This window comes from Rousettus aegyptiacus, unplaced genomic scaffold (genome assembly GCF_014176215.1).
Source record: "Rousettus aegyptiacus isolate mRouAeg1 unplaced genomic scaffold, mRouAeg1.p scaffold_m13_p_10, whole genome shotgun sequence".
NCBI lineage: Eukaryota > Metazoa > Chordata > Mammalia > Chiroptera > Pteropodidae > Rousettus > Rousettus aegyptiacus.
Window position 1 is genome coordinate 41,633,743 of NW_023416285.1, and position 24,294 is coordinate 41,658,036.

Below are 24,294 nucleotides of genomic sequence, written 5' to 3' on the forward strand. Positions count from 1 at the left end.
AAGCTTCTCTCTAATCTTGAGCAAAGGCAAGCTCCTTTAAATCTTTGTGGTATTAAATCTCCATCCTTTTCAGAAAATTCCTGTCTACTCACGGAAGTATCTAAAATGTGACTGAATGTAATCAGGGTGAATCATACATTTGCATACAAATAGCAGGTCAGACACTAACTTCATAGTGAGAAGAAAAAGAAAATAGCTTTTAATGGAAAGAATAGTTTGGAATTCTAGAACTGCAAGCATTAAAAGGGTTTGGTTAGCCAACGTATTGTTTTTGTAAGCTAGAATTTTAATGTTCTTTATGAAAGAGATGGAACAGTTGGCTTTAAGACTTGAGACATTAAATGCTAAGTTTGAACCCATATGCTGGATTGTGTTTAAATAACTGTATTATGTGAAATTCTAGAAAACTGGGTTTGCCATGGAAATGTTATTACAGCTGTAATTATGGGTAGGCTCTTGTGGTTTTGTCTCTGACCATACAAAAAGAAAAGCATTGAAATTCATACCCTGGAGGTGACTGAAGAGACAGAGGCAGAGATAAATGCAGCATTTCAGTTATTCTAAAATAAGAATCCACTCCACCCATTTTGCAGTTATAGATTAATATAATACTTTCGTTTTTCAAATAGACTCTTATACTTGAAAAAGATGTTAATTTAGACAAATTCTGAATGCTGACAAAAAATATTTAGCTTAGGTTTGGAGTATGTGGTATGAAAGAGTTATGTCAAAGTTTTGAGCTTTGGAGTATCTTGGGATATTCTGGAATTCTCTACTCAGCACTGTAAATTTAGAGAGAGAGAATAAAACTATATTATACTGATATTATTTCACCAGGACTAACCTCCATCATAAATTTGCTAAACTATAAGAGATATTTACTGCTTGCAGTTGTAAGGTTCAGAGACAGGATTCGTTGCTGTATATTAGTTTTCTGTGTCTGCTATAACAAATTACCACAAATTTAGGGCTTAAAACACACACTTATTTTCTCACAGTTTCCATGGATTAGGAGTTTAGGCACAACTTAGCTAGGTCCTTTGCTCAGGATTTCACAAGATTGCAATCAAAGTGCCAGCTACTATATGTGGGATATAAACCTAAAAGCAAGAACGGGACAAACAGAGACTCATGGACATGGACAATGCACTAGTGGTTACCAGAGCGTAGAGGGGAGAGGGAGAGGGGAGGTAGATGGGGGAAAAATTTAAATCATTTCTTCAATTAAAAAAATACATAAATATTAAAAAAAAAACAACAACAGAAAAACCATAGTGCCAACTAAGCTGAATTTGATGGGTCTAAAGAGAGGTGTTGATTTTCAGCTTTTTACTTGTTAGGAAGGACTCCTGACCTCTAAGCTGCTTACACGCCTGGCTGGAAACCAGAAGTCTGCTCAGTGGTGCTGTTTTTAATGTGAAAAAAAAAAAAAAAAGGAAACATCTTAAATATCTGTTATTAGTAGAAGGACTAATTAAATGGTGATATATTTATATGATGGACTACTATGATGCAGTTGAATATATTGGGGTTATATGATTTAAAGTGGCTATATCATAAATACATAGAGTGAAAAAAACAGATGCAGAATGATACAGAGAAACAATTCTACATATTGCTTATGGATGCATAGTGTATGATAAAGGTACAATAACATAACAGAAAGGTACATATCATATTCAGGATAATAATTCTTCTGCAGATATAAGTAGGAATTGAATCAATAAGGACTACAATGTTCTTCATCTATGTGTATGATTTATTTCTGAAAGGAACAAAAGATTTAAAGCAAATGAACAAAATATTAACACCTGTTTATTATGTGTGACCTTAAGGAAGCTAATTAACCTTTAGTGTTTTGTGTTTCTTTGACATAGGAACAGTAATAACAACTTATCTCATAGTCATGGAGGTAAAATTAATTTATATATATTTCTAATATATTTAAAATTTTTATGATAAAAATATAAAGAAAAGTTACTATGAAAGAAGACTGAAATATTTGAAGAATATGAATGAACCAAAAAAGTGACATGTGGGTTATTAATATAACATTCAATTATATTCAACTCAAAGTAGAACGAATGCATGTTTACACTCTTTAGCTGTGATTTTCTTTGAAAAATGTCGAGGATGCTTCTGCTTTTGGTGATAAAATTGATCAAGGATAAAATGCAAAAACAAAGCATTAGTTTTATTTGTTCTGGAGAAGTCAGAGACTGATTTGATTTCCATTTCCTAAGGAATGTGATAATTTTGCTACACCTGTTTGATTTTTGTCTCCATACATTAATAACTCACAAGAAGACCTCCTTTCGCGTTGTTAGATTTAAAGAAAAATCTTTTCAAGCCCCAAGTGGATTTACTACTCTTTCTGTTCATTAACAGAATACCAGAAAGCAGCAGGAAGGCCTCGGTAGGGACTATAGTGGGAACCAGAATGCTCCTCAAATTTGCTGCTTGTATGTCTTCTCTTTGGTTTCTTCTTTGTACTGTAGTATGGATGGTGTCTCTGATCTGATTGACACCTTAGTCCTTGTTTTCTAAATCACTGGTCTTTTGGGCATATCAGATTGCTGTGACCTTGCTTGAGATTGCTTTAAAAAATACAGTGCTTTTGAATGACTTGGAAAATACCTCTGTTTAGGAAAATGACTGTAGTTCTGTGCTCTGGTTGTCAGCAAGGCTGAGACTATTTAAAAAAAAAAAAAGATAAAGAAGATAAAGTCCTCTGGGCAACATTTTTCTAGCTTTAAGTGAAAAGAAATCTACAGAACCATATGAGCTATGAAAGCTGCAGTCTGAAGCCTGAAATTTCTATTGAGAAATAATAACGTGTTTTTGGGACATGAGCTTTGTGGCTAAAGGTTCATATGATTCTGTAACTATGTAATACAAAAGTAGGTCTCTTTGACCTAAACTGAGGGAAACTATTGAAGCATGAGTTCCTCTGTGGACTCAATGCTTGTAGCAAAATAAGAATAACTGCACTGCAGTTCCGGTGCAGCTTTAGGATGAATTAAAACATTGCCCTCTAGGTCAGATATTCTCCATGACTAAGCGAAAAAGCCTAGAGAGTCCTAGGTTTACTTTATAGAACACACAGACAAGCACACACACACTCATGGTGTATCTATGCAAATATGCACACACAAATACACTTCGTCTTCTTTTGCTAGCATTGCCGAGGAAATCATGTTTTCTCTATATAAATGAAACTTACTCAACTAAACAGAATAGTATAATATTTAATATGAATCTGCCTTCTTTAATAAATATACCAAATACATTTTAATTTTTTCTTGATGATTCATCCATTACTATTAATAATTAAAATGTTTTTATTTCTTTGTAATGCTTTGCTTTTATTCCTTCCACTTTTCCCATTCTGCAATACTCATTGCAGAAAATTGGAAATGCAAAGAGAAAAACACCAGTTATTACACTTATCCATAATCAATGCTAACTCTCTGTGTATTTTCAAACACACACTCAAGTGCACATACATTTTTAAACGAATGGTGGTGAGGTGAGAGGGTGACTTTAAAGTTGTGTCAAAAGAGAGTTTTTAGGGTGAGGAAACCGATAAACAGTGATTGTGGCTAGATGACTGTGCTTTTGCCAAAACTCATGCAACTGTCCATCAAAAAAAGTTATTTTTACTTTATGTAATTTTAAAAGTAAATAAAAATTAAAAATTAAAAATGTAAGTAACTCTATTTTAATAGGAAAAAAAATAACTGTGCTGAAGCATCTGTAGTGACAAGAATGTGCATGTCATGCTTCAACTACAGCGAGCTTGATTGACCAAAAAGCATAGTTGCTGTCCTTTGCTGCATTTACCAGAGTCCGAGCATGGCAGGGACACTAAGGCACTTCCATTCCTGGGGGCCATGGGATTGCCTTGTTAAAACTTCCATAGACTACGCTGCAGTGTAGGACACTTCCACTCAACCTTCCTTTCTTCCTTCACGCAAGTCAAACTTTCCTGGTGGATATGACTCTGCCAGCCCCTTCCTAGCTCCCTACTTGGTTTCTTTCATGCGGGCATTCCCCTGAGTAAAGTCCTTGCATGTTAAATCTTTTCTTTGCAGCTGCTTCTTGTAGGACTTGAACTAATACAACTTCGAATTTTGTACTGTATGATATGATCCCCACTGAGACAACATATAATCACATTTAAAAAATCTTTATGTGTATTTTTCTTTATGTATGTTGTACATCAATATATACCTTTTTTACAAAAATATTTATTGAAGTACAATATACATAAAAAATATACATAAGTGTATATTTCTGTGAATTTCCACAAAGTGGAAATGTCACCCAGATCAAGAATTACAATATTGCTAGTCATTCAGGAGCCCCCCACCTCAACTTAAACCCTCTCTCAGTGACTTACTCCCTCTCAAATGCAATCAGTGGCCTGAATTCCTAACACCATAGATCTGTTTGCCAGTTTATGAATTTTATGTAAGTGGCATTACCCAGCACATACTTTTATTTTGGTTTGGCTTCTTTCAATTGTCATTATATTTGTGAGAATTGTGATGATATATTTAGTAACAGTTTATTCCTTTTTATTGTTGTGGAATATTCCACTAAATGACTATATCACACTTTATCCATTGTACTATTAACGGACATCAGTGTTTTTTCACTTATGTGCTCTTAAATAATGTAATGAACGCGCTTGTCTTCTGATGTACATAGAAGCATTACTATTTGATAGATCTTTAGAATTGTGAGATCATAAGTTATGTATATGGTCAGAGTAAGAAGATATTACCAAATAAATTTTCAAGGTGGTTACACTCCCACTAGCCGTGTATAACCATTCCCTTTCTTCTACAATCTCTTTATCACTAACGCTTGATATAAAATTGATGAGAACACAATAGTAATGGAAAATTACAGGCCAATCTCTCATAGACAAAGATGCAACAAATCTTAAATAAGTCACTAGCAAACAGAACCTAGGAACCTGAAAAATCATATGTTATATTATAATCCAATTTGATTTATTCCAAGAATGCAAGGTGAGTTTAGCATTTGAAACATCAAGCAAAGTAATTCTCTACAATAATAGAATAAAAGAGAAAATAATATAATTATCTAAATGGAAGGAGAAAGCATCTGATAAAATTTAACACTGAACCGTGGTTTAAAAAAAAAGCAACAACAAAAAACCCCAAACCAAAATCAACCTACCAAAGAAAAACTCTCAGCAAACTGAAGAGAAGGGAACTTTCTTAATTTAAAAAACCTGTGGCAAACATCATTTGTAATGGGGAAATATTGAAAGTGTATTCCCTGGTATGAGAAAAAGGTAAGATGTTCTCTATCACTACTTTCTTTTGTTTGTTTGTTTGTTTGTTTATTTTTACATGAGGTCCTAGCTAGGGCAGTAAGACAAGGAAAAAAAAAAAAGGTATAAGTAAGTGGGAAGGGAGAAGTAAAACAGTCATTATGCACAGAGGACATAATTGGATTCACGAAACCCAAAACGCTGCAGATAAATTTTAGAATCACCGAGGTTGTTTGATACAAAGTCAATATATAAACATAAAATTTATTTCTACATACCAGCAGCAAAACTATTGTAAAATAAAAGATACAATTTAAAATAGCATCGGAAAAAGCTACATTAGTGCTTGCACAAAATGACCAGCGACTGCTATGCTTTTGGTGTCCTCTTCTCGAAGTTTTGATAGTTTTCTTATCTCTTAAATCAGCGGACTGTTAGCTGCCACTCCTGTTATCACTATACTTATTTCTAACTGCAACTTATTTTAGTAATTTTCTTCCTCGGATGTGCTATGAAGAAAATAGAAACATAAATTGAGTAAAAATTATCTTAATAATACTAAAAGGACTTTTAGCACCCAGATTTGTGACTTCTGTTTTGGCCACTTAGGAGTTACTCAGAGTCCTTTATAATTATATCCAGGTCTAGTTGTGCTCAAAGTGATTGAGATTGCCAAGTATGAACTCCAGGGAGGAGGAGAATTTTTCTATATCTTTATCTTTTTAGATGATAGAACATACTGATGAATTCTCCCAGTTCCTTAATTTGAACAGGATATTTTTTAATGTTTTCTATGAGACTATTTCATCTTGAAAAGTAAAGAAAAAGGAAAGTTGGTGTCAGCTTCTGTACTGGAATTTTAAATAAAACATTATGATTATCTCCCTTAGAACAAAAATTTGGTATAAATCTTATGACTAATTTTGAGGTTAGATGTTGATTTTGATATGATTTAAAATGCCAATGACTGTTAGGTAATGTTGCACTGGCTTTAAGAAGGCTTTGTTTCTAATATTAGTTGAATTTGGGTAAGCTTAATAAGTAAGATTATAGCCAAATAAGTACTATTAACCAACTAAACCAATAATCATTAGGACCCAAGCAAATGTAGCAGATGGAACAAAGGGGACTATGAGGAGCTTGCCTTGTCTGGTTGACAGGGCTATTGGGATTACACTTTAAAATATTTGAGTTCTAGCCATAGCCTATGGTGCTCTGGTACCATTACAGATAGTTTCTATTCTATTGTAATCTATTCAGTTTCATTCAAGACATGCTAGTGGTAGCTCCTTAAATTGATTTCACTGCTCATTAGTGTGTCATAAACTCCAGTTTGAAAAACATTAATTTAAGTGACACCAAGGATTACTCTTATTCCTTAAATGCTCCCTTGAATTGGAACCTTGGCGCTGGACCCAGCCCAGCCCAGTCATTGTCTAGTAGTTATTAATACTTTGATTCCATCGGCCATTCATCCTGATAAAAGAAGGCCCAGACTGTGAGAATATTTTGACTCTGGACCACAGATGGGAGCATGAGATGATATGTAATTAGTACTACATCTTTTTCTGTTCACAAAGCTCTATTTACCAGCCTACTTTCTACTTATAAAGTGGTTAATATAAAAGCAGTCAATTTCATTGAAACGTATGAGTAGGCTAGAGGAAATTCTAATAAAATCACCTAGGAACAAATAAGATTCCAAACTTGATCCAGAATTTCTGCATTTGTGAAATGGGACTGAAAATCCTTACCTTATATCATTATTATGAGAATAAATAACATAGTGAATATATGTAAAATATATAGAGTCTAGGGTAAATGGTTATTTGCAAAGACAGCCAAATCAATTGATCCCGTCTCTGTATTTATGCCTGTTAGTAACATGATTTGCCATTTTTTTCCATTAAAGATTAAGTCTATTCTCCCCTATTTATCCACCCAACCAACTTCCTCTTAAGTTTGGGCTGGCTTTCAAACTCACACTTTGACTAATAAGATGAGGTCGAAGTGCTATTGTGGTTCTTCTGTACTTAGGCATTAAGAGAATTTTGTCTTATTCTCCTGAAACTTTTGATTTTTGTGTGAAGAGGGTTTCTTGAGAATGAGACCAGGTAGAGAGAGAGGCACAACTGAGTCAACACCAACTGTTAGACATAGGAGGGAGGCCATATTATCCTACCCAGCCCAGTTGCTATTGACTGAATGTTTGTATCTCCCCAAATTGTTAAATCATAATGCCAATAAGATGGTATGTGGAGGTGGAGCCTTTGGGAAGTGATTAGACCATGAGAGTGAACCCTCATGAATAGGATCGGTGCCCTTATAAACATTATGAACATTATAGATGTCTAACCAATGTACTGTATACTTGAAACTAATTTAAATAAATAAATTTAATAAAAGAAAAAAAAAAGACCCAGAGAGATCCCTTGTTTCTTCTGTTATTTGAGGGCACAGTGAGAAGACATCCCATCTATGAATTAAGAAGTGGGATCTTACCAGACACTGTATCTGCTGACAACGTAGTCTTGGACCTCCATCCTCCAGAATTGTGAAAAATACATGTTTGTTGTTCAAATCACCAGCCTATGAAATTTTGTTATAGCAGCTCAAATGGACTAAGATACCAGTCAAGTCTATTCTATAGCTATAGCTATAGAATAATTCTATGTGAGACTAACAGAAGAACAACCTACCTGAACCCAGCATAAACTGTTAACTTACGGAATCATAAACAATAACACAAATGTTATTTTAAGCTACTGATTTGGAGTAGTTTATTACACAGGGAAAAATAAGTGATAAATTGGACATATTATTAAGTGTTCAATAAAAGGGTGTAAACCCTTGCTTCTTGAAGGAAGGGTAAATTTAATTTCTAAGAACAGTTTCAAAGGTAATTCTTTTTTTAAGGACTGAGGTTTATTTCTTAGAATTAGCTGGACAACATTTAGAATGTTATTTGGCTAATTATTGTTCTCACTTCTGTTTATCTCATTTCCAGATCACCATATATATTATTAAAACTATTTAAGACAAAATTGAGTTTGTTGAAAATTTGTAAATCAGGAACAAATCTTAGCCCTTACATAGGAATAAATGTTGGGTAAATAGGATACAAATATGGCTAGTATTTGGACTTAGGTTTATATTGCACAGAGAAAAAGATCTGGGATTTGATAATTTTTTTATCCCTCTCCGGGAAAAACAATGAGATGGATAATTTATTTTTTTGAGCCTAATAAGAGATTATGACCCTAATCTGTCATAATGAACTATATTGAATTTTATAAGTGCAGGTTGTTTTTTCATGAATTTGTGGATGTTAATATTAGTATTAATTATCACTTATTGAGCATCCAATGTGTCAGGCAGATTCTAAGCATTTTATCTTCAGTTTTAATCCTCAATTTCCTACTCTGTAACAGAAGAATAATAAGAGTGAGTATAGGTGAGAAAACAGGGACATTGTGACTTGGTTTTCATTCCCTGGAAGCAGAACCTAAGATGTGGTTTCTTATGTCAGTGAATATTTTGGGAGTGTTCTAGGAGAAAGGGGTAAAAGAATCAGGATAGGAGAAGGGGAAAAAGCTAGGGAAGAAAGTGCTCTGGAACAAAATTAAATCTAACAGTCTTCTCATCACCCAATAAATGGGTTGGTGCTTTATTTCAAATGTAGAATATACTGCATTAAAATCCCAGATTGGCCTGGAGAGTGCTGTGCTTCTTTCTTAGAGGTAAGATGTGTGAGGTAGGTAAATTGCTCTTTAATGGGCCCTTAAAATTTTTACTGGTGAGATAGGCCCTTGAGTCTTTGTAGGGATTATCTTTCATCTTCTGGAGCACGTGAGTCTTACTATGGCACCCAGAATACTTGTCACTTCTTGCTAATCAGGTTTGATTTATGTGATATCATCAGTTTAGCGAATTAATGTGATGCTCTGTAGAATGTCCAGATGGCCCAGGTGCCTTCTTTATAATAGGGAGCAGGATTATAGCCCTGGGTCAAGACTGTGAATTAATATTGTTGTTTCATGGAGTCCCCGTCTTGGCCAGGACTCCATTTACTTCCTTATGGAACTTTGCACTACGAGGTGTCAGTGATAGCTCAGACCGTATAATACAACAGCTCTCAAAAGATCTGGGCATTCTCTTTGTCCAGTATATCATTTACTGAGTGAATTGCTGTAGTACCTTGGGGGTAAGGTTGGGGAATTACTACTATGTACACTTTCCAAGGTGTTTCACAATCCTTCCTAATGAAGACCCAGCCTCTAATTCAGTGAGTGAGTTCTGTGTCTGAGAATTGGCTCAGGCTGAAATAGAACAAGGAATCATGATTTTGAAAGGGCTGACTTTAGCCTTTTGCTCATCCATTCATGATTTATGTAAATTAGGATTATTATATAAATTAAGGATTATCCTTATTGGTTATTCATGTATCTTTCCTGCAGGAACTCTGTTTTATTTGCCGTGTCCACTGATCCCTGAGAGTCCAGCCATTCTCCTCTTGCTGCCTATTATGGTAATTACGCCTTTTTTTGTCTAAGGGTTGATCGCCACCACTTGCCTTGTGTGATTTAGGGATTCTGTCATTCCCACAGTAATAGCGAGTGTAGTTACGTAGCAGGATCTCTTATTATCAGCTCTAGCTTTTGGAAGGTAACCAATTCCCAATAAGCATCTTGCATACAGATCTCCCAATTTAGAGTTTGCTTTGTGAAGACCTAACCTGCAACATTGGGTCAAGGCAAATTAAATAAAATTTCTTTACTGAAGGGTTTTTTAAGGTATCTTTTCTGTGAGAGTAGAATGTGGATTTCTGTGAACAAAATATACAATTTTGAGTAGAAACCCTGTTTAACTATTTTGTCAGGTGACATTTACCTAAACTCCTAGACTGGCATTCAGGTGGGCCCTTAGTGTCACCAATGTTGTAGATGAAAAAGATCTCAAAATATTATTTTAATTTTAATTATATAATTATGAATATATTTGCATATGTTCTTAATACTTGCATTTTCTTTTCTATAAACTGTTCAGTTGTTTATTTAAAAAATTGAGTTGTTAGTCTTTTAGTGACTTGTAGATGTTCTGGAGATATTGTGAGGATTAGCTTTTTGCCTAATATGATAGAAATGATTTTTTCTTGATTGTCATTTGACTTTTAAAATTGTTTAAGAGCTTTCTTTACTTTTCTCTTTTATTCTCTTTTTTCTCTTTTGCATTTCTCCTTTTCTCTCTCCTTTATCCTCTTCCTCCTTCCCCCCCCCCTCAATATCTTTTCTAGTCTGTCATTGCAAAAGCAATAGCCTTGTAACAACAGCCAGAAGATTTTTTTCAGAATGATTTTATAAGACACACATGTGAATATTTCATACTACTGCTTCAAATACTTCATATGGGTTTTCATTGCTCTTAGGATAAGGTACTGAATTTGTATAAAATACTTCTCGAATTTGGGCCCTCACCCACTCCTATAGCTCCATCTCCAGCCACTTCCTTTCTTTTCCTCTATTGTACAAGGTACCTTTCCCCTCAGAGCATCTACACAGACTGCCACCTGTTCCTCTTCATGCTTCTGCAACTTTGCCTGAATAATTTTTTTCTTTGGGTCTTACCTTAAGTAACACTTTTGTAAGAATAATTTTTCTATCCATCGGCTTAGGGTTCTCTGTTATATGCCTTTACTGAATCCTGTAATAATCTTTGTAGTCTCTGATACAACTATGCTGTATACATGATTCACCATTTGTTAATTAACTATCTGTATCTCCTACTGGGGTCTAATCTTCGTGCTGTCAGGAATTTTCTCTTTCACTCTCTCTTCTTTTGCATTCCCAGCACTTAACAAAGGGCCTGGCCCATAGCTAGTGCTCAAATAATAATTGTTTAAAAAATATTGGTTGAGTGAAAGAATAATTGAGGTTTCAGAATGAGGTGGTAAAAGAATGATGAAGACTTTGGTACTATGCTGATGAATTAATACTTAATGCTGTAGAAAATGAAGAGCCATTTAAGCATTTAATAACAGAGATCAGTTCTATTCTTTCCTTACAGAATGCTGGATTCTTAATCAATAATTATTTTTTGAACAGTTTTTACATATGACCAGGAATCTGTATAGGTACATAGTAGGATGTCTGAAATTTCTTAGTTAAAATAGAAAGCATTCTTTGTCCATTGGTTTTGGGAACTGAATTTAAAGGCATATTGGCATATATCTTTCTTCTTTTATTTTAAGCAAGTTATTTTTAAAAGGGACTTACCATTTCTTTCCAACACTCTCAAAATCAAAAAAAATATTTCAGTGGTCTGAGCCATATCACAATATTTTATAAAAAGTCAACATTACTGTATTAGGGAATCACATATTTTAATGGTAATGATATGCTTGGCACGAATTTTGCAAAAGAAGGAAAACACTTAAGTGAGTAACAGGTCTTGAAGAAAAAAGTCTACTTGTTATTTTACATTGTTTACTTTAGAAAATATTAGATAATAATCTAATAATACATGTAATAATAATAATTATAACAGAATAATAATAAACACAAGATGTTTCAGTGCTTCTTTGCAGAATGGCTCAGTAATTTCTGTTTTAATAATATTAGGACTTACCTTCATTTACATAGTGGCTTTTATGTTCAAATTGCTTATCCAAAATTAAGTAATTAATCCTAATTCTAAACCCTGCAAGGCAGATAAGAATTATCTTCATTTTACAGATTAAGTCAAATGGATCACATTCCAAATAATTAATGCTTTGAAAGCTCCAGTACCAAAAGGTCTATGTTTCTCTGAAAGCATGTGGAAATCCAAATTTACATAGTAATTATGTGTTCAATTGTGCTGAGGAAGCAAGTGGCAGGTCCAGATAATCTTTCAAAAAAAACCAAAAAACAAAAAACTAAAACTGGCAATATATAAAATGAAGTAAAGCAATTTTATTCTTGTTGAATGATAATATTGTTATTCACATATAGTGATTCTCTTCTCAGAAGTTTCCCAAAGCTAAAAACAAAAACAAAAAAACCCCGCAAAAACCATGGTAAATACTGTTTAACACACTATTAAATCCAGGGGGAAGGTGGAATTTGCATCTTGACAAATGAAAATGAAGCCAGTCTGTTTGGAGACAATGACGCACAGCCATTTTCTTATCATTTAGTACATAGATGCTCGTATTGGGCTGCATTCTGATTATGATGAATATACCTTTCACGTGAAGAAAATTTGTGTGAGGAGAAATTGTGCTAAAAATTATGAAATATTAGTAAGAAATAATTCCTTAGCTTTATACTATGAAAGGACTCTGATAAATATGTCATTTCTATTTTTGAAAAAGCACAGCACTTTTTTTTTTCATGAGAGAGAAACAAGTCTTAATTGTTAGTGGAAAAATTAAGAAAGTCTTCTATCTATCTATCATCTATCTATCATCTATCTATCTATCTATCTATCTATCTATCTATCTATCTATCTATCTATCTATCTATCTATCTATCTATCTATCTATCTATCTATCTATCTATCATCTTCTCAATATTGTATTCCATTGTGTTCAGAAGAAAGGCCATCTCCATGAAACATAGAAGAGGAGGGTGGGTGCCTGGTTGATGGTATTTTAGTGCAGTGAGAACATTTCCTTCAACACTGCCTGATATTGTGCAGAAGTGTCAGAAATATCACTATTTAGAGATTTGATGACTTCTATTTCTGATAACATGTTGTAACAGATGTCTTGAGTAAGCCTTCTTGTAAAGAACATTTACAAGTCCTAGAAAAATTTTTAAAAATTAATGCTTAGATGAGCTACTAGGAAAATAGGGGAAATTATTGGAGAAATAACAAGAAGGCATGAATCGGAAAGGCAAGGGACAGAATCACTTTAATGGGATGTGAAAGGGGTATTGGAGAACAATCTTGGAATCTGTACAAGTTGGAAGGTTGGGCCACAAAGCTAGATACTTCACAACCTCAGTGGGTGGACCAGAAAAATCCAGGCATTCTTGTCTGCCTGTGCCTTGGCTCTGTGTGGAACAGAAAATGTGTCTTTTGACAAGTCTCCACGAGACCTGCCTTCACATGAATATTTTCTCCCAAATCCATGCTATTATAGATTGAAAAACCTTTAGCTGAAAATTAGCTCTCAAGCTTTGGGTGTTTCTAGGCCCGAAGCAAAATCGAAGGTAAGTCTCTCTGGAGGAATTTATTATAAACTCGGCCTTGATGAAATCCCACATATAAAATTCCTATGCATATGAACAGATGATAAAAATCATAAAATATATGCAGAACCATGAGCAAGAACCAGGAAAAATATCAACCTACAGAGTCAGACCAAAGGCTGGATATCAAAATTTATCAGGTGCCAAATATAGTATGAAAATTTAATATTTTTAAGGGAGATGCAGATTACTATTAAATTCTAGTTGTCTAGTGAATCCCTAGAAGAATCTTTTGAATTAAATCTACACTAAGATGTATTCCTGTGAAACTGCAGAATCTAAAAGACAAGTGAAGATCTTAAAAGCTGCAAGATAATTACTTAACCATTAATTTCTACATAGTAACAACAGGAGCCAGAAATATTGTTAAAACTCAAAAAAAAAAAAAAAAACTTAAAGGGCTGAGCTAAAATTATTGTTAACTTAGAATTCTATTATTGTTAAAGTCTCAAAGACAGTGCATGACAGTTGCTCGCTAGAGAATGTTCCGGAAGATTTACTTCAAAAAGAAGCAAAATAATCTCAGAAGGAAGATCTGAGGTGAAGGAAATGGAAAATATGTTGGAAAATCTCAAAAACCATTGAACATGTTAAGCATCAATAACAACATCTAATTTGTGGGGTAAAAAAGACGAAGACGAGTTAAAACACTACTGGAAAATAGTAGCTTTCCAGATGGGAAGATGTATGTAGCAAGAGTATTCAAAGTCATTATAGTAATCGAGAGGAGGGAAAAAAGTTATATCATCTGATATTAAGATAAATTAGTTTTTAAAAATATATTTTAGGGTAAACACTAACAGAAACAAAGTATATTTCCAACATTTTCAAGGGAGAAATATGAAAGGAGATTTATTTATATAAAAGAGTTAAACTCTTTCAAGCTAAGTATATTTCCAACATTTTCAAGGGAGAAATATGAAAGGAGATTTATTTATATAAAAGAGTTAAACTCTTTCAAGCTGTCAGTAGACACTAGGGAACTTTGTGCAATCTGTTTTTTATATCTCAGAGTGAAACATTTTAGCCCTCTGTCTCTTCTGCCTTCTTTCCCTCTCTCCTTCCCTTTCTTTTGTTAATCATTCTTTGAGCACCTAATATGTAATAAGACTTAAGTAGGTGCTGTGGATTCAGAAATAAATAAGACAAAGTCCTTGTTTAAAAGCAGTTCAAAGATCATAGGCTCTCCAGCAGCTCTGAAAGGAGTATCCTGATGAGACAAACAAGGGATAATTCAGATCCATGGGAATATGAGTGGAACTTCAAAGAGGGAAACTAGGAGAAAGCAGAGATCAGGAGGGCGCTACACACTGAAATGCCAACACGGCTCTGAGTTGCAGATTGTGAAGTGACACAGGTAGTTTTCATGGTCTTGGAAACCACATACGATCATTTAATACAACTTTAATATTTTCTTTGAAAAAAGTGATCGAGTTGAAAAAATGAAAAACTAGATATCAACTTTCTGCAGGTGTTTTTTCCTTTCCCAGCATTTATAGAATACTTACCTCTGTTTTAAAGATAGGAAAAATGGGCTGAACTGGGCAAAGTGACTTGCACAAGAACTATTTGATTATAGAACATAGATGACAAGTGAACAGAAAGGGATTCATGCTTAAATAACTTTGGGATGTACAGGATTAAAGAAAGTTAAGTGTGCAACTTTCCTAATGTGATTTTCAGATACCTTGTATGTCCCTAAAGTGGGCTGCAGTATGTAAAACTTCCCAAACTTGAGGAACAAGTATGTTTAACCAACACAACTTGTGGGATGCAATCCAAATGCAAATTTATTTTTGTCTCCCACCATTTCTCTAAAAATGTTTTCAGGGAGACATATTTCCATAGTCCCTAGATGAAAACTTGACAAGCCCAGATTTTCTGGTCACTCAGTAATAAAATCCTCGATTTACTTTAAGTTGGAAACAGTATCTTGTGTCAATAATTAAATCATCTTCCCTCCCCACCGCTGGGGCTAGCAGCAGGAAGGCATCTTTCTCTCTAGCTAGCTGCTGTTACAAGATCTTCCTTCTCTCAGTAGGAGCAGGAAGAGGGAGAGAGGGGATGGGGGTGGGCAGAAAATTCTTAATTCGCCTTGCCATAGCATTGCTTTATGCTTTCTGGGTTTGGCAGGTGTCTGATGCTGGATCTTTCTCTTCTGGATGCCTTGGAAGCTTCCCAGAATCTTTTCTGACATAGCAGTGATACTTTCTTTTTCCTGCTACAGCTTCAGCCTTGATTTTCTGGTGATCTACTGCACGCAGAGTCACTCTGTTGAGCCCTATTATTCTTCCAGGTGGTCGGCTTGCCTAGTTTAAATGGCAGCAGGCCCCTTTCTTTTCAGGAGGCCTCTCATTAGGTGGTAGTCAAGCCATCAACCAGGCTGCAGTCACCTGATGCTTTGACACTGAGGAGGGGTGGAACATATTCCAAGATGGCTTACTCATGAGCTTGTATGCGTGTGTCTTCAGTTCCTCACTGGTTGTTAACAAAAAGCCTCAGTTCCTTATCACATGGGCAATCTGTAAAGTTGTTCATGACATAGCAGTTAAGTTTCACCAGAGTGAGTGATCTAAGAGACGCCAAGACAAAACAGCAGTGTCTTTCATAATCTCATCTTAGAAACGACATACTATCACTTCTGCCATATTCTGTTGGTTACATAGCCCACAAGACTGAGAAGGCCAGGAGATATGGGGTCCCTGGGAGCCATCTGCAATGATGGCTACCACACAATATATTGTAAGTGCACCATTTATTCTATGTACCACCAAGAAAGAAAAAGAAGTCGATGAGTATAATATACCATCAAGTATAAGACATATCCAACCCCAGAAATGTTAAAATGTGAAGGAAATGAGTCTCGGAATTGATGACATGCAAAATATTTCCCTTGCTGGTAAGTATATTTTAAAATCATAAAATTGATTCCTGATTACTTTCATTGAAAACTGCATCTTGGTCTAGAAAATTGCTTTGGAATTTCCTGTCTGTTGTACCTTGGGCATTTCAGGGCATTTCAACTGTAGCTACCAATTTATCCCGTCCTTCCCCCTCACCTTCTACCTTTTTTCTTGAACCATTCTCGCATACTGATTCTCTGCTGAATGCTTTTTGGGAAGATTGTTCTAGTTTGAATGCTAGTTAGTTCTCTCTGCTTGTTTCTGTGGTTTAAATCCCTTTCTTATTAAATATTAACAGATTGCCAACACTGAGCAGAACAGTGTGCAGATTACAGTAGGGTACAGATACTCTTTAAGTAGCTATGTAATCTCATTTTGTAGAGAGGATAAGCTGCAGCAAACATAATGGAAATATCTACTCAACTGGATCATAAAGAACACTTTTGATTTTAAATAAATAATTTGACAAATGAATCCAAGTATTTGAATTACACCTTTGAAGGTCTGATGAACTACACAATTTTTTAAAACACGCTTCTTAATACAAATTATTTAGAAGAGTTAACTTAGGTAAATTCAGGTTAATAATTATTGCTGTTTTGATATCATCCTCCAATGTAACTTGGTACTTTAAAACTACAATAAGATTCGAACATATTTACATTGGGTATTTGTAACCATTTTTCAAATTTTGTGATGATTTGTAGGGGACAGCATATGTATAGCAGAAAGCACGAACTCTGAAGTCAGGCAAAGCTAGGTTGAATGTTGTTTCCATCAATTACTAGTGGTGTAATTGAACACGATATAGCCTCTTTGAGCTTCAGCTACCTTTTATGTAAAATAAGAATGATGTTGCCCTCTCTATTAAGAAATAATGAAGATTAAATAAAAGAGTGTATATAGAGCCCTAGCCTATTGCCTAGCACACAACGGCCACCAACAATGGTGGTTATTATTATTATTTACCAAGAGGCAGTGCAGAAGATAATGTGTTATTCAGGCTTTGTGTCTGTCTGAAGCTGTGAGATCAATTTAAAGAGAAAGTGTGAATTTTGGGTGTTTGGCCAGAGTTCACAGACCGCCTGTCATTTTATCCTGAAAAGAACTTAAACACCCAATTCATAGTAGCAGACTAATTATTTTGAATATGAGTGCTTTCAGCATCATAATAAAGTTACATTTAAAGACAAGAGAATATAAATACATTTAGAGAAAAGGGAAATCCTAGCATTGTGTTTGATAAATAGTACAGATCACATATTTGATAGTAATATAATATACTATGAATAGAAATAATGAAAACATAGGAAATAGCCATAATTAATTTATTACTTTAAATTAAATAATAGGAGGTCAAAGTAAGGGAAAGGAATAGAGAGACTTCTCAAAACAAATGTAGGAATCTTTAGCATAGCTTAGTTTAGAATGAATATAGAAAAAATAATCTTAATTTATCTGTAATATATATATTTATTTTAATTTTTTTCACAGCTTTATTTTTTAATTTTAAAATATTAATTTATTTTTTATGGTGACATTGATTAATGAAATTCAATAAGTTTCAGCTTTATACTTTAACAATAAGGCATATATATTTTTACACTGTGTGTTCACCTCCCATAATTAGATTTCTTTTAGTCAACACATATTTGACCCCCTTTACCCCATCTACTTCCCCCCTCCACCCCACCCCTTACCCTCTGGTAACCACTAGTCTATAGTCCATGCCCATGAATCTCTGTTTGTTTCTCCTGTTCATTTGTTGCTTTTAGGTTTATAACCCACATATAAGTGATGTCATGTGATTTTCAACTTTTTCAGTGTGGCTTATTTCGCTTAGCATGATTATCTTGAGGTCCATCCATGTTGTCACAAATGGCAGTATTTCATCTCTTCTTATGGCTGAGTAATATTCCATTGTACATATGTGTCACAGCTTCTTTAGGCAATCATCTACTGTAGGACACTTTGGTTGCTTCCATGTCCCGGCCACTGTGAATAATGCTGCTATGAGCATCAGTGTGAAAATATCTTTTCAGATATGGATTTTCAAGTCTTTGGGGGTAAATACCCAGTAGTGGGATTGCTGGATCATATGATAGATCAATTCTTAGTTCTTTGAAGAAATTCCATACTGTTTTCCATAGTGGCTGCACCAATTTACAGTCCTGCAAGCAGTGTATGAGGGTTCCTTTTTCTCCACATCCTCTCCAGCATTTGTTATTATTTATGTGACATATATTTAAAATATAACTCTCTGTGACATTATTGTGGAAGAAATGAGTTCAAGTAGAGGAAGAAACTCATAGGTTAAGCAGAGTGCTTAAGTCATAAAGCTGGATGATTTAAAGATCTTTGAAAAACTGAAATCTCCAACAGACAAAATAGATATATTTTTATTAGTCTAGTGAAAACGCTGAAGTTTAATTTCTTTTTATTTGGAAAAAAAAGAAAAATATTTGGATTCATTTTATATATAATTTAGTATTTTTTATATGAAATGAATAAATATATATATGTACTTTTAAAAATAAACTGACTAACACTTACAGCTTCCAATGGAGACACATTTCAAGATTAGAAATAGTGTTGGAAATGATAGCCATTTTGCTTTAAGACTATCACTATATTACCTGCTGTTAAACCAAAAAGCAATGTTTTGGGAAATTAAACTCTATTAGGAAAAAGAGGGGTTTCATCAGTCCTTATTCTTGTTGACCTCTTCACTATTTTCAGTGCCTCTGTAGATTCTTTCTTTCCTTGATTTTCACTATCTAAATGCCTTTTTGCCTCTGTCCCTCCTCTATCTTCTTGCTGGTGGTACCTTTTTCTCCTAACCCTGAATGTGGGCTTAGTCCTTGACACTTCGCTGTTTTCTCACAAAAATCTTTCCTTAGGACGTTCATTGAGATTCTCCTCAAATCTTCTTCCCTGGCCATGACAATTTCCTCGAGATTTGTTCCCCCATCTCTATCTGCTAGCAAGACATATTTTTTTATGGTCAATTATGCTTGAGTCATCGAAGTCAGCTTTAGCTTTTCTTCCTTTGTCTCCATCAAATTAGATACAAATCCTCTTTTCTGATTTATCCTCAGATGAGCAAGGGTCTAGTGCTCTGGACTCAGGCTGGTTTCTTAGACGTGAGGGTAGAATGGGCTGGTGGAGGTAGCCAAGCATAATTTAATAGGTAGCTTCCTAGGTGAAGCCCAAATTATACCAGGCAGCCAGCCCAACTAGGACTCCTTCAGAAAGGTACTAGGCAGAGTGTGAGAACCTAAGTTGAGGCAAAATGATAGAAATAGGTTTGAAGTGGAAGAAGGGAAATAAAGTCTGGTGGACTTCCATGAGCTGTCACAGGTATTTTAATAAGATATCTCCAGCCTTATGAAAATCTCTTAAAGACATTTCATTTATATAAATTTTGCAGAGGGCTCCTAACTGGTTTGTAGATCTCTCAAGTCTTTACATTTTCGATACATCTTTTATGCTACTTTTAGGTTACTTTCCTTCAACTAATCTCTTTACTCATATCTTTTCCATGCTGAAAACTATTTCGACTCTTTTTCTCATGGAATAAAATGCTTTGCCTGGCAGTGGAAGCCTCTCACTACTTACTTATATGGGGCCCTCATTCCAGGAAAACCAGGTTAACTTAGTGTGCACATTACACAACAGGTAAAGCCCCCACATCATTCTCACACTATTCCTATATTATTCACAAAAAATAACATCTACAACTTTGTGAATATAAGCCTTTCAGATTTTCTTCTTTTCTTATTTTAGTAGAAATGGAAACTCTTTTTATTATTAAATAAGCATTATACCAGAATCTGATGTGCATCACAAGTAATATACTAAGACACTGCAATACAAAAAAAATTTTACTCCTCCCCACCCCCACGATGTGGCCAAACAGATACAACCTGTTACATACATGTTTTCAAGATAAACTAATAATATCTAGTCTTCAAGAGGACTTGATAGCAGGCATCATTTGTCACATATAGTTCATCCTAACCTCACCTGATAATTGGGGTGACTATCTATTAGCTTATTGGCTTAATTCAGAGGAAGAATAAACTTCTCACATGTTTATGACAGCAGGGAGTTTTGCAAATTGGAGCAAGATCCCACTAAAGTCAGCCCTCCCCTCACAGAAACTGGTAGATGGGGTACTATCTCCCCTGATGTTTATATTTCAAGAGGATGGCTCCCAGGTTGCTTGAGAAAGATATTCCTGGGTAATAAAAAAGGGAGATACATTTTAAAGAGATGAGAAAGTACTTAGAAGTTTTCTGAGGTAAAAACTCTGAGAAAATACAGGGGCATATTTGTTCATGGTCTGTGATACTGACACATTTCAGTACATTTAGGGGCACCTCATATATACCCTGGGATCATAGTATGACAAGTGTCAGATGCTGTCTTCATGTCAAATGTGACAGGAGGAAGGCCTCCAGATTTTCTAGGCCACATTTAAAACTATCTACATTTTTTGTAACCTATCATCGAACTGCCATAGCCGTTAGCAAGGATATATACTCCCCTTGTAATTGCCATTGCCAGCTTTCGTTGAGTTTTATTATGTGCCAACTACGTTATGTACACTTTGTATTTAATCCTTATTTATTATTACTTACTAACATTTTATTAATAAGGGCTAAATAACCTACCCAGACACATTCTCCTAGTAAAACTGAGGTCTGCCTGATCCCAAAGCGCTCACTGTTTCCTTTTACGCCCTATTCCTTGTCATCTAAATCACATGGTTGATTTGCTGTTCATTGCATATACAAATATATTCTGTGTACCTGCCTGGATTTTTAGCTTCTGCCTAAAATTCTTTGTATACTCAGAGGCTAAAGATAGTGTCACATGTGAAACAGATGCTCAGTCATTTTCTATGATATTTTTGTTGATGCTCCAGTATTTCAAGATTGGAAAGGCAATCGAGAGCTGGCTATTTAAAATATTTTGTTCTATCTGATTTTTTTAAATAAAAAATATATCAAATATTTATATGATAATGGAGAGAAAAATTCTTAGAATGTCAATATCCCAGAATGGCTTGTCTCTGAAGTATTGCTTCTGTAGGTAATATACATTGTACCCTAGGCTATTTTGACTTCATTGTGATGCTAATGGTATGAAAGTACTATAGGGCAATAAAACTATTATATTCATTTTAGTTCTATGTATTTCTGAAGTGAGGGTCCTGGGAAGGAGAGAACTGATATTTACCAGTGGAAAATAATGAAGCTAATTAGAAAATAAACTTTTGTTTTCAACTTTCACAAAGTACATAAGCAAATAAAGTATGAAGAAAAGAATTAAAATTTATTTAAAAATCTCTTATGCTTTTCTTAATATGTTTTACTTCCTAATACATTTACTGTTTGCTAAGATTTTCTAATTTTCATTATTTTAACAGGCTGTTCTCATTTTAACACTCCCAAATGAGTTTCACATACCCTCCTGTGTATCATATACCCTTAAAACTTTTCACCTTTTTATTTGTATGCCTGCCAGTGTCTGTTTTGAAATTACCTTAGTAACTAGTGTTAAAGATACCCTAACTTAAAGTACACTAAAAATAATTATGTCTTTGTTGACTTATCGAGAGTACCAATGATATTAACATATGTGATGTTTAAATTGTGTAATATTTAGTTCATAAGGAGAAATGTTATTCTAATTTCCTATACTATTCTCGTGGATACACTAGGAACCATTTATGTAGCCATATTTTTCTTATTTCAATATTTAAGTCATTGATAAGTATCAATGTAGTAAAGAAAGATATTGCTACCCTAAAGCAAACAAGAAACTTGTTAATAATGTTTATAAAGTCCTTGGCATGTATTATAACTTAACAGATGGTGGCAGAGATTGCAGTAGATGTAGTGGTTGTCCTTACTAATGGCTATGGCATTAAAATGGTAGGTAAAACTGAGTATATCATCAGATAAAGCCTGAGGTATTTTGAAGAGTCTCTCTCACCTATGCCTTCAAATTTAACATTAGAGGATAATTCTTATGTGCTAGGCATTGCCCTCCATTTTTATCTTCTTTTAAAATGCAAGTACTCTTAGAGGTGTAATGCTTTCAGAATGGTACCCACCACTTCATTCATTTAGTTAAAATTCATAAAACACCAGTTTTTATAGGTCACTTTGCTGATAGGAGCAATATGCTTGCAAACATGACAGATACAGCTCTTGGCTATTCCAGTGTCAGAGTCAGATGGCTAATAAATACAAAAAATAAATACACAAAATAGTTAACCAATGAGATGAAGTTATAAGGGATGTCAACAAGGTGCTGGGATAGGTAAATCAGTGGGGCTAGGGAGTAGAGGGGACTACTTAAGGAAGAAAAATTCCTCTCCGAGGAGTTGGGAAATCCTGTGGAGGCTTTGAAGTTGGCCACAAAAGAGAGAGTGAGGCTGGAGCACAGTGAACATGAGGGAAGGAGGTACGTGATGAGGCTGGAAAGGTGGGCAAAGCTGATCCCACAGGGCCTTTAAGTCATGGTAAGGAATTTGGGCTTTACTCTAAGAACAATGGAAAGCCACTTTTAGAGCTCACTCTGATTGTAGAGAATATTTGTGCTAGTTAGTGGTGGGCTGAAATCTGCCCACAAGAATTTTTGCTACCCTGCCTAGGCCTTTCCTTCCTGAGCTGTGCTCCATTTCTTGGCCTTGGTGCTTTGTATTTTCTTTGCCTAGAGCAGCCTCCTTCTTCCCTGAACCACCCATTCCCTAGTTGGCAAACTCCCACTTGCTTTTTTAGATATAAGCTCAAATGTAACCTTCTCTATTAACAGGATGGCCATATAATTATCAACCTCATGAGATATTTTGAAGGGCACTATTAAAAACCACCCTAGGAAAACATCTGTAAATACACTGTCCCGAACCAACAGGGATGTATGGCTATCTCTGCCCCCTAATTGCTTTTCTTATATCTTCGTAGCATTCTGTACTATTTTTCCTCCTCTTGCATACAGTATACCTGATGATGGGTAAGGCCATGGACCCTGAAGTCAGGCCACCAGAATTCAAATCTCAGCTCTGTCCTTTACTCATTTTGAGCTGCCTGACTTTGCTTAAGAAACAAATTCTTTAGGCATCAGTGTCCTTCTTTGTGAAATATGGATGGTAATGCTATTTCATTAATGACTATTTTATTGTGGAGAAAAAAATTAAATAATACATGCAGAATACTTGGTAGAAAACCTGGCACATACTTAGGATTCATTAACTATTAACTACTGTTGTCCTTTTTAACTAGAAATTATGTTTATAGGTATTTTTCCCCTATTAGACTATGGTCTCTTTAGGGTAGGGACTATGTATTATTCATTTACCTTTGCATTCTTAGTTTATAGCCCAGTGCCTATTATACAATAAATTAAAAAAAAATGACTGAAAATGCAGAGTAGATGAGATACAACTTTTTTTTTTTTTTAATTCTCCCCACTCTGCTCTTTATGTATGAAAGAAGAAAGTTTAAATGTATTTCTTGAGTCACAGAGAGAAAGAATCAGAATCTAGTTCTCTCCACTGCCTAGCTGTTATGCAAAGGTTTCCAATTTGATCATGGTAGGAATTAAGAGAAGGTGTCTATATACTATCAGATAAATATTAAAGTAATTAGAAGAGTCTGTCTCCTGAAATCTGAAATAGTGAAAATGTTTATTAAGTTATTATATAAACAAACTAATGTTTTTAGATAAAATTGAATAGCAACCTTTTTTTGCTTAGTTCTGTTTTGCTTATAAACTTACAATCATACACAGAGCTAAAAATTAAAATAAAACTATCTCAAGGATTGTTCAAAATATA

The 24,294-nt window shown here is 34.6% G+C and overlaps 1 protein-coding gene across 1 annotated transcript in view; it reads left to right on the forward strand.

Moving 5' to 3' along the window:
* Positions 1-24,294, forward strand: part of MAPK10 (mitogen-activated protein kinase 10) — a 417,591-nt gene that overhangs the window by 99,167 nt on the left and 294,130 nt on the right. The window contains exon 2 of the mRNA XM_036227746.1: positions 9,766-9,836. The gene's annotated coding sequence lies outside the window, so the exon portion shown is untranslated. The remainder of the gene's footprint in view (positions 1-9,765; positions 9,837-24,294) is intronic.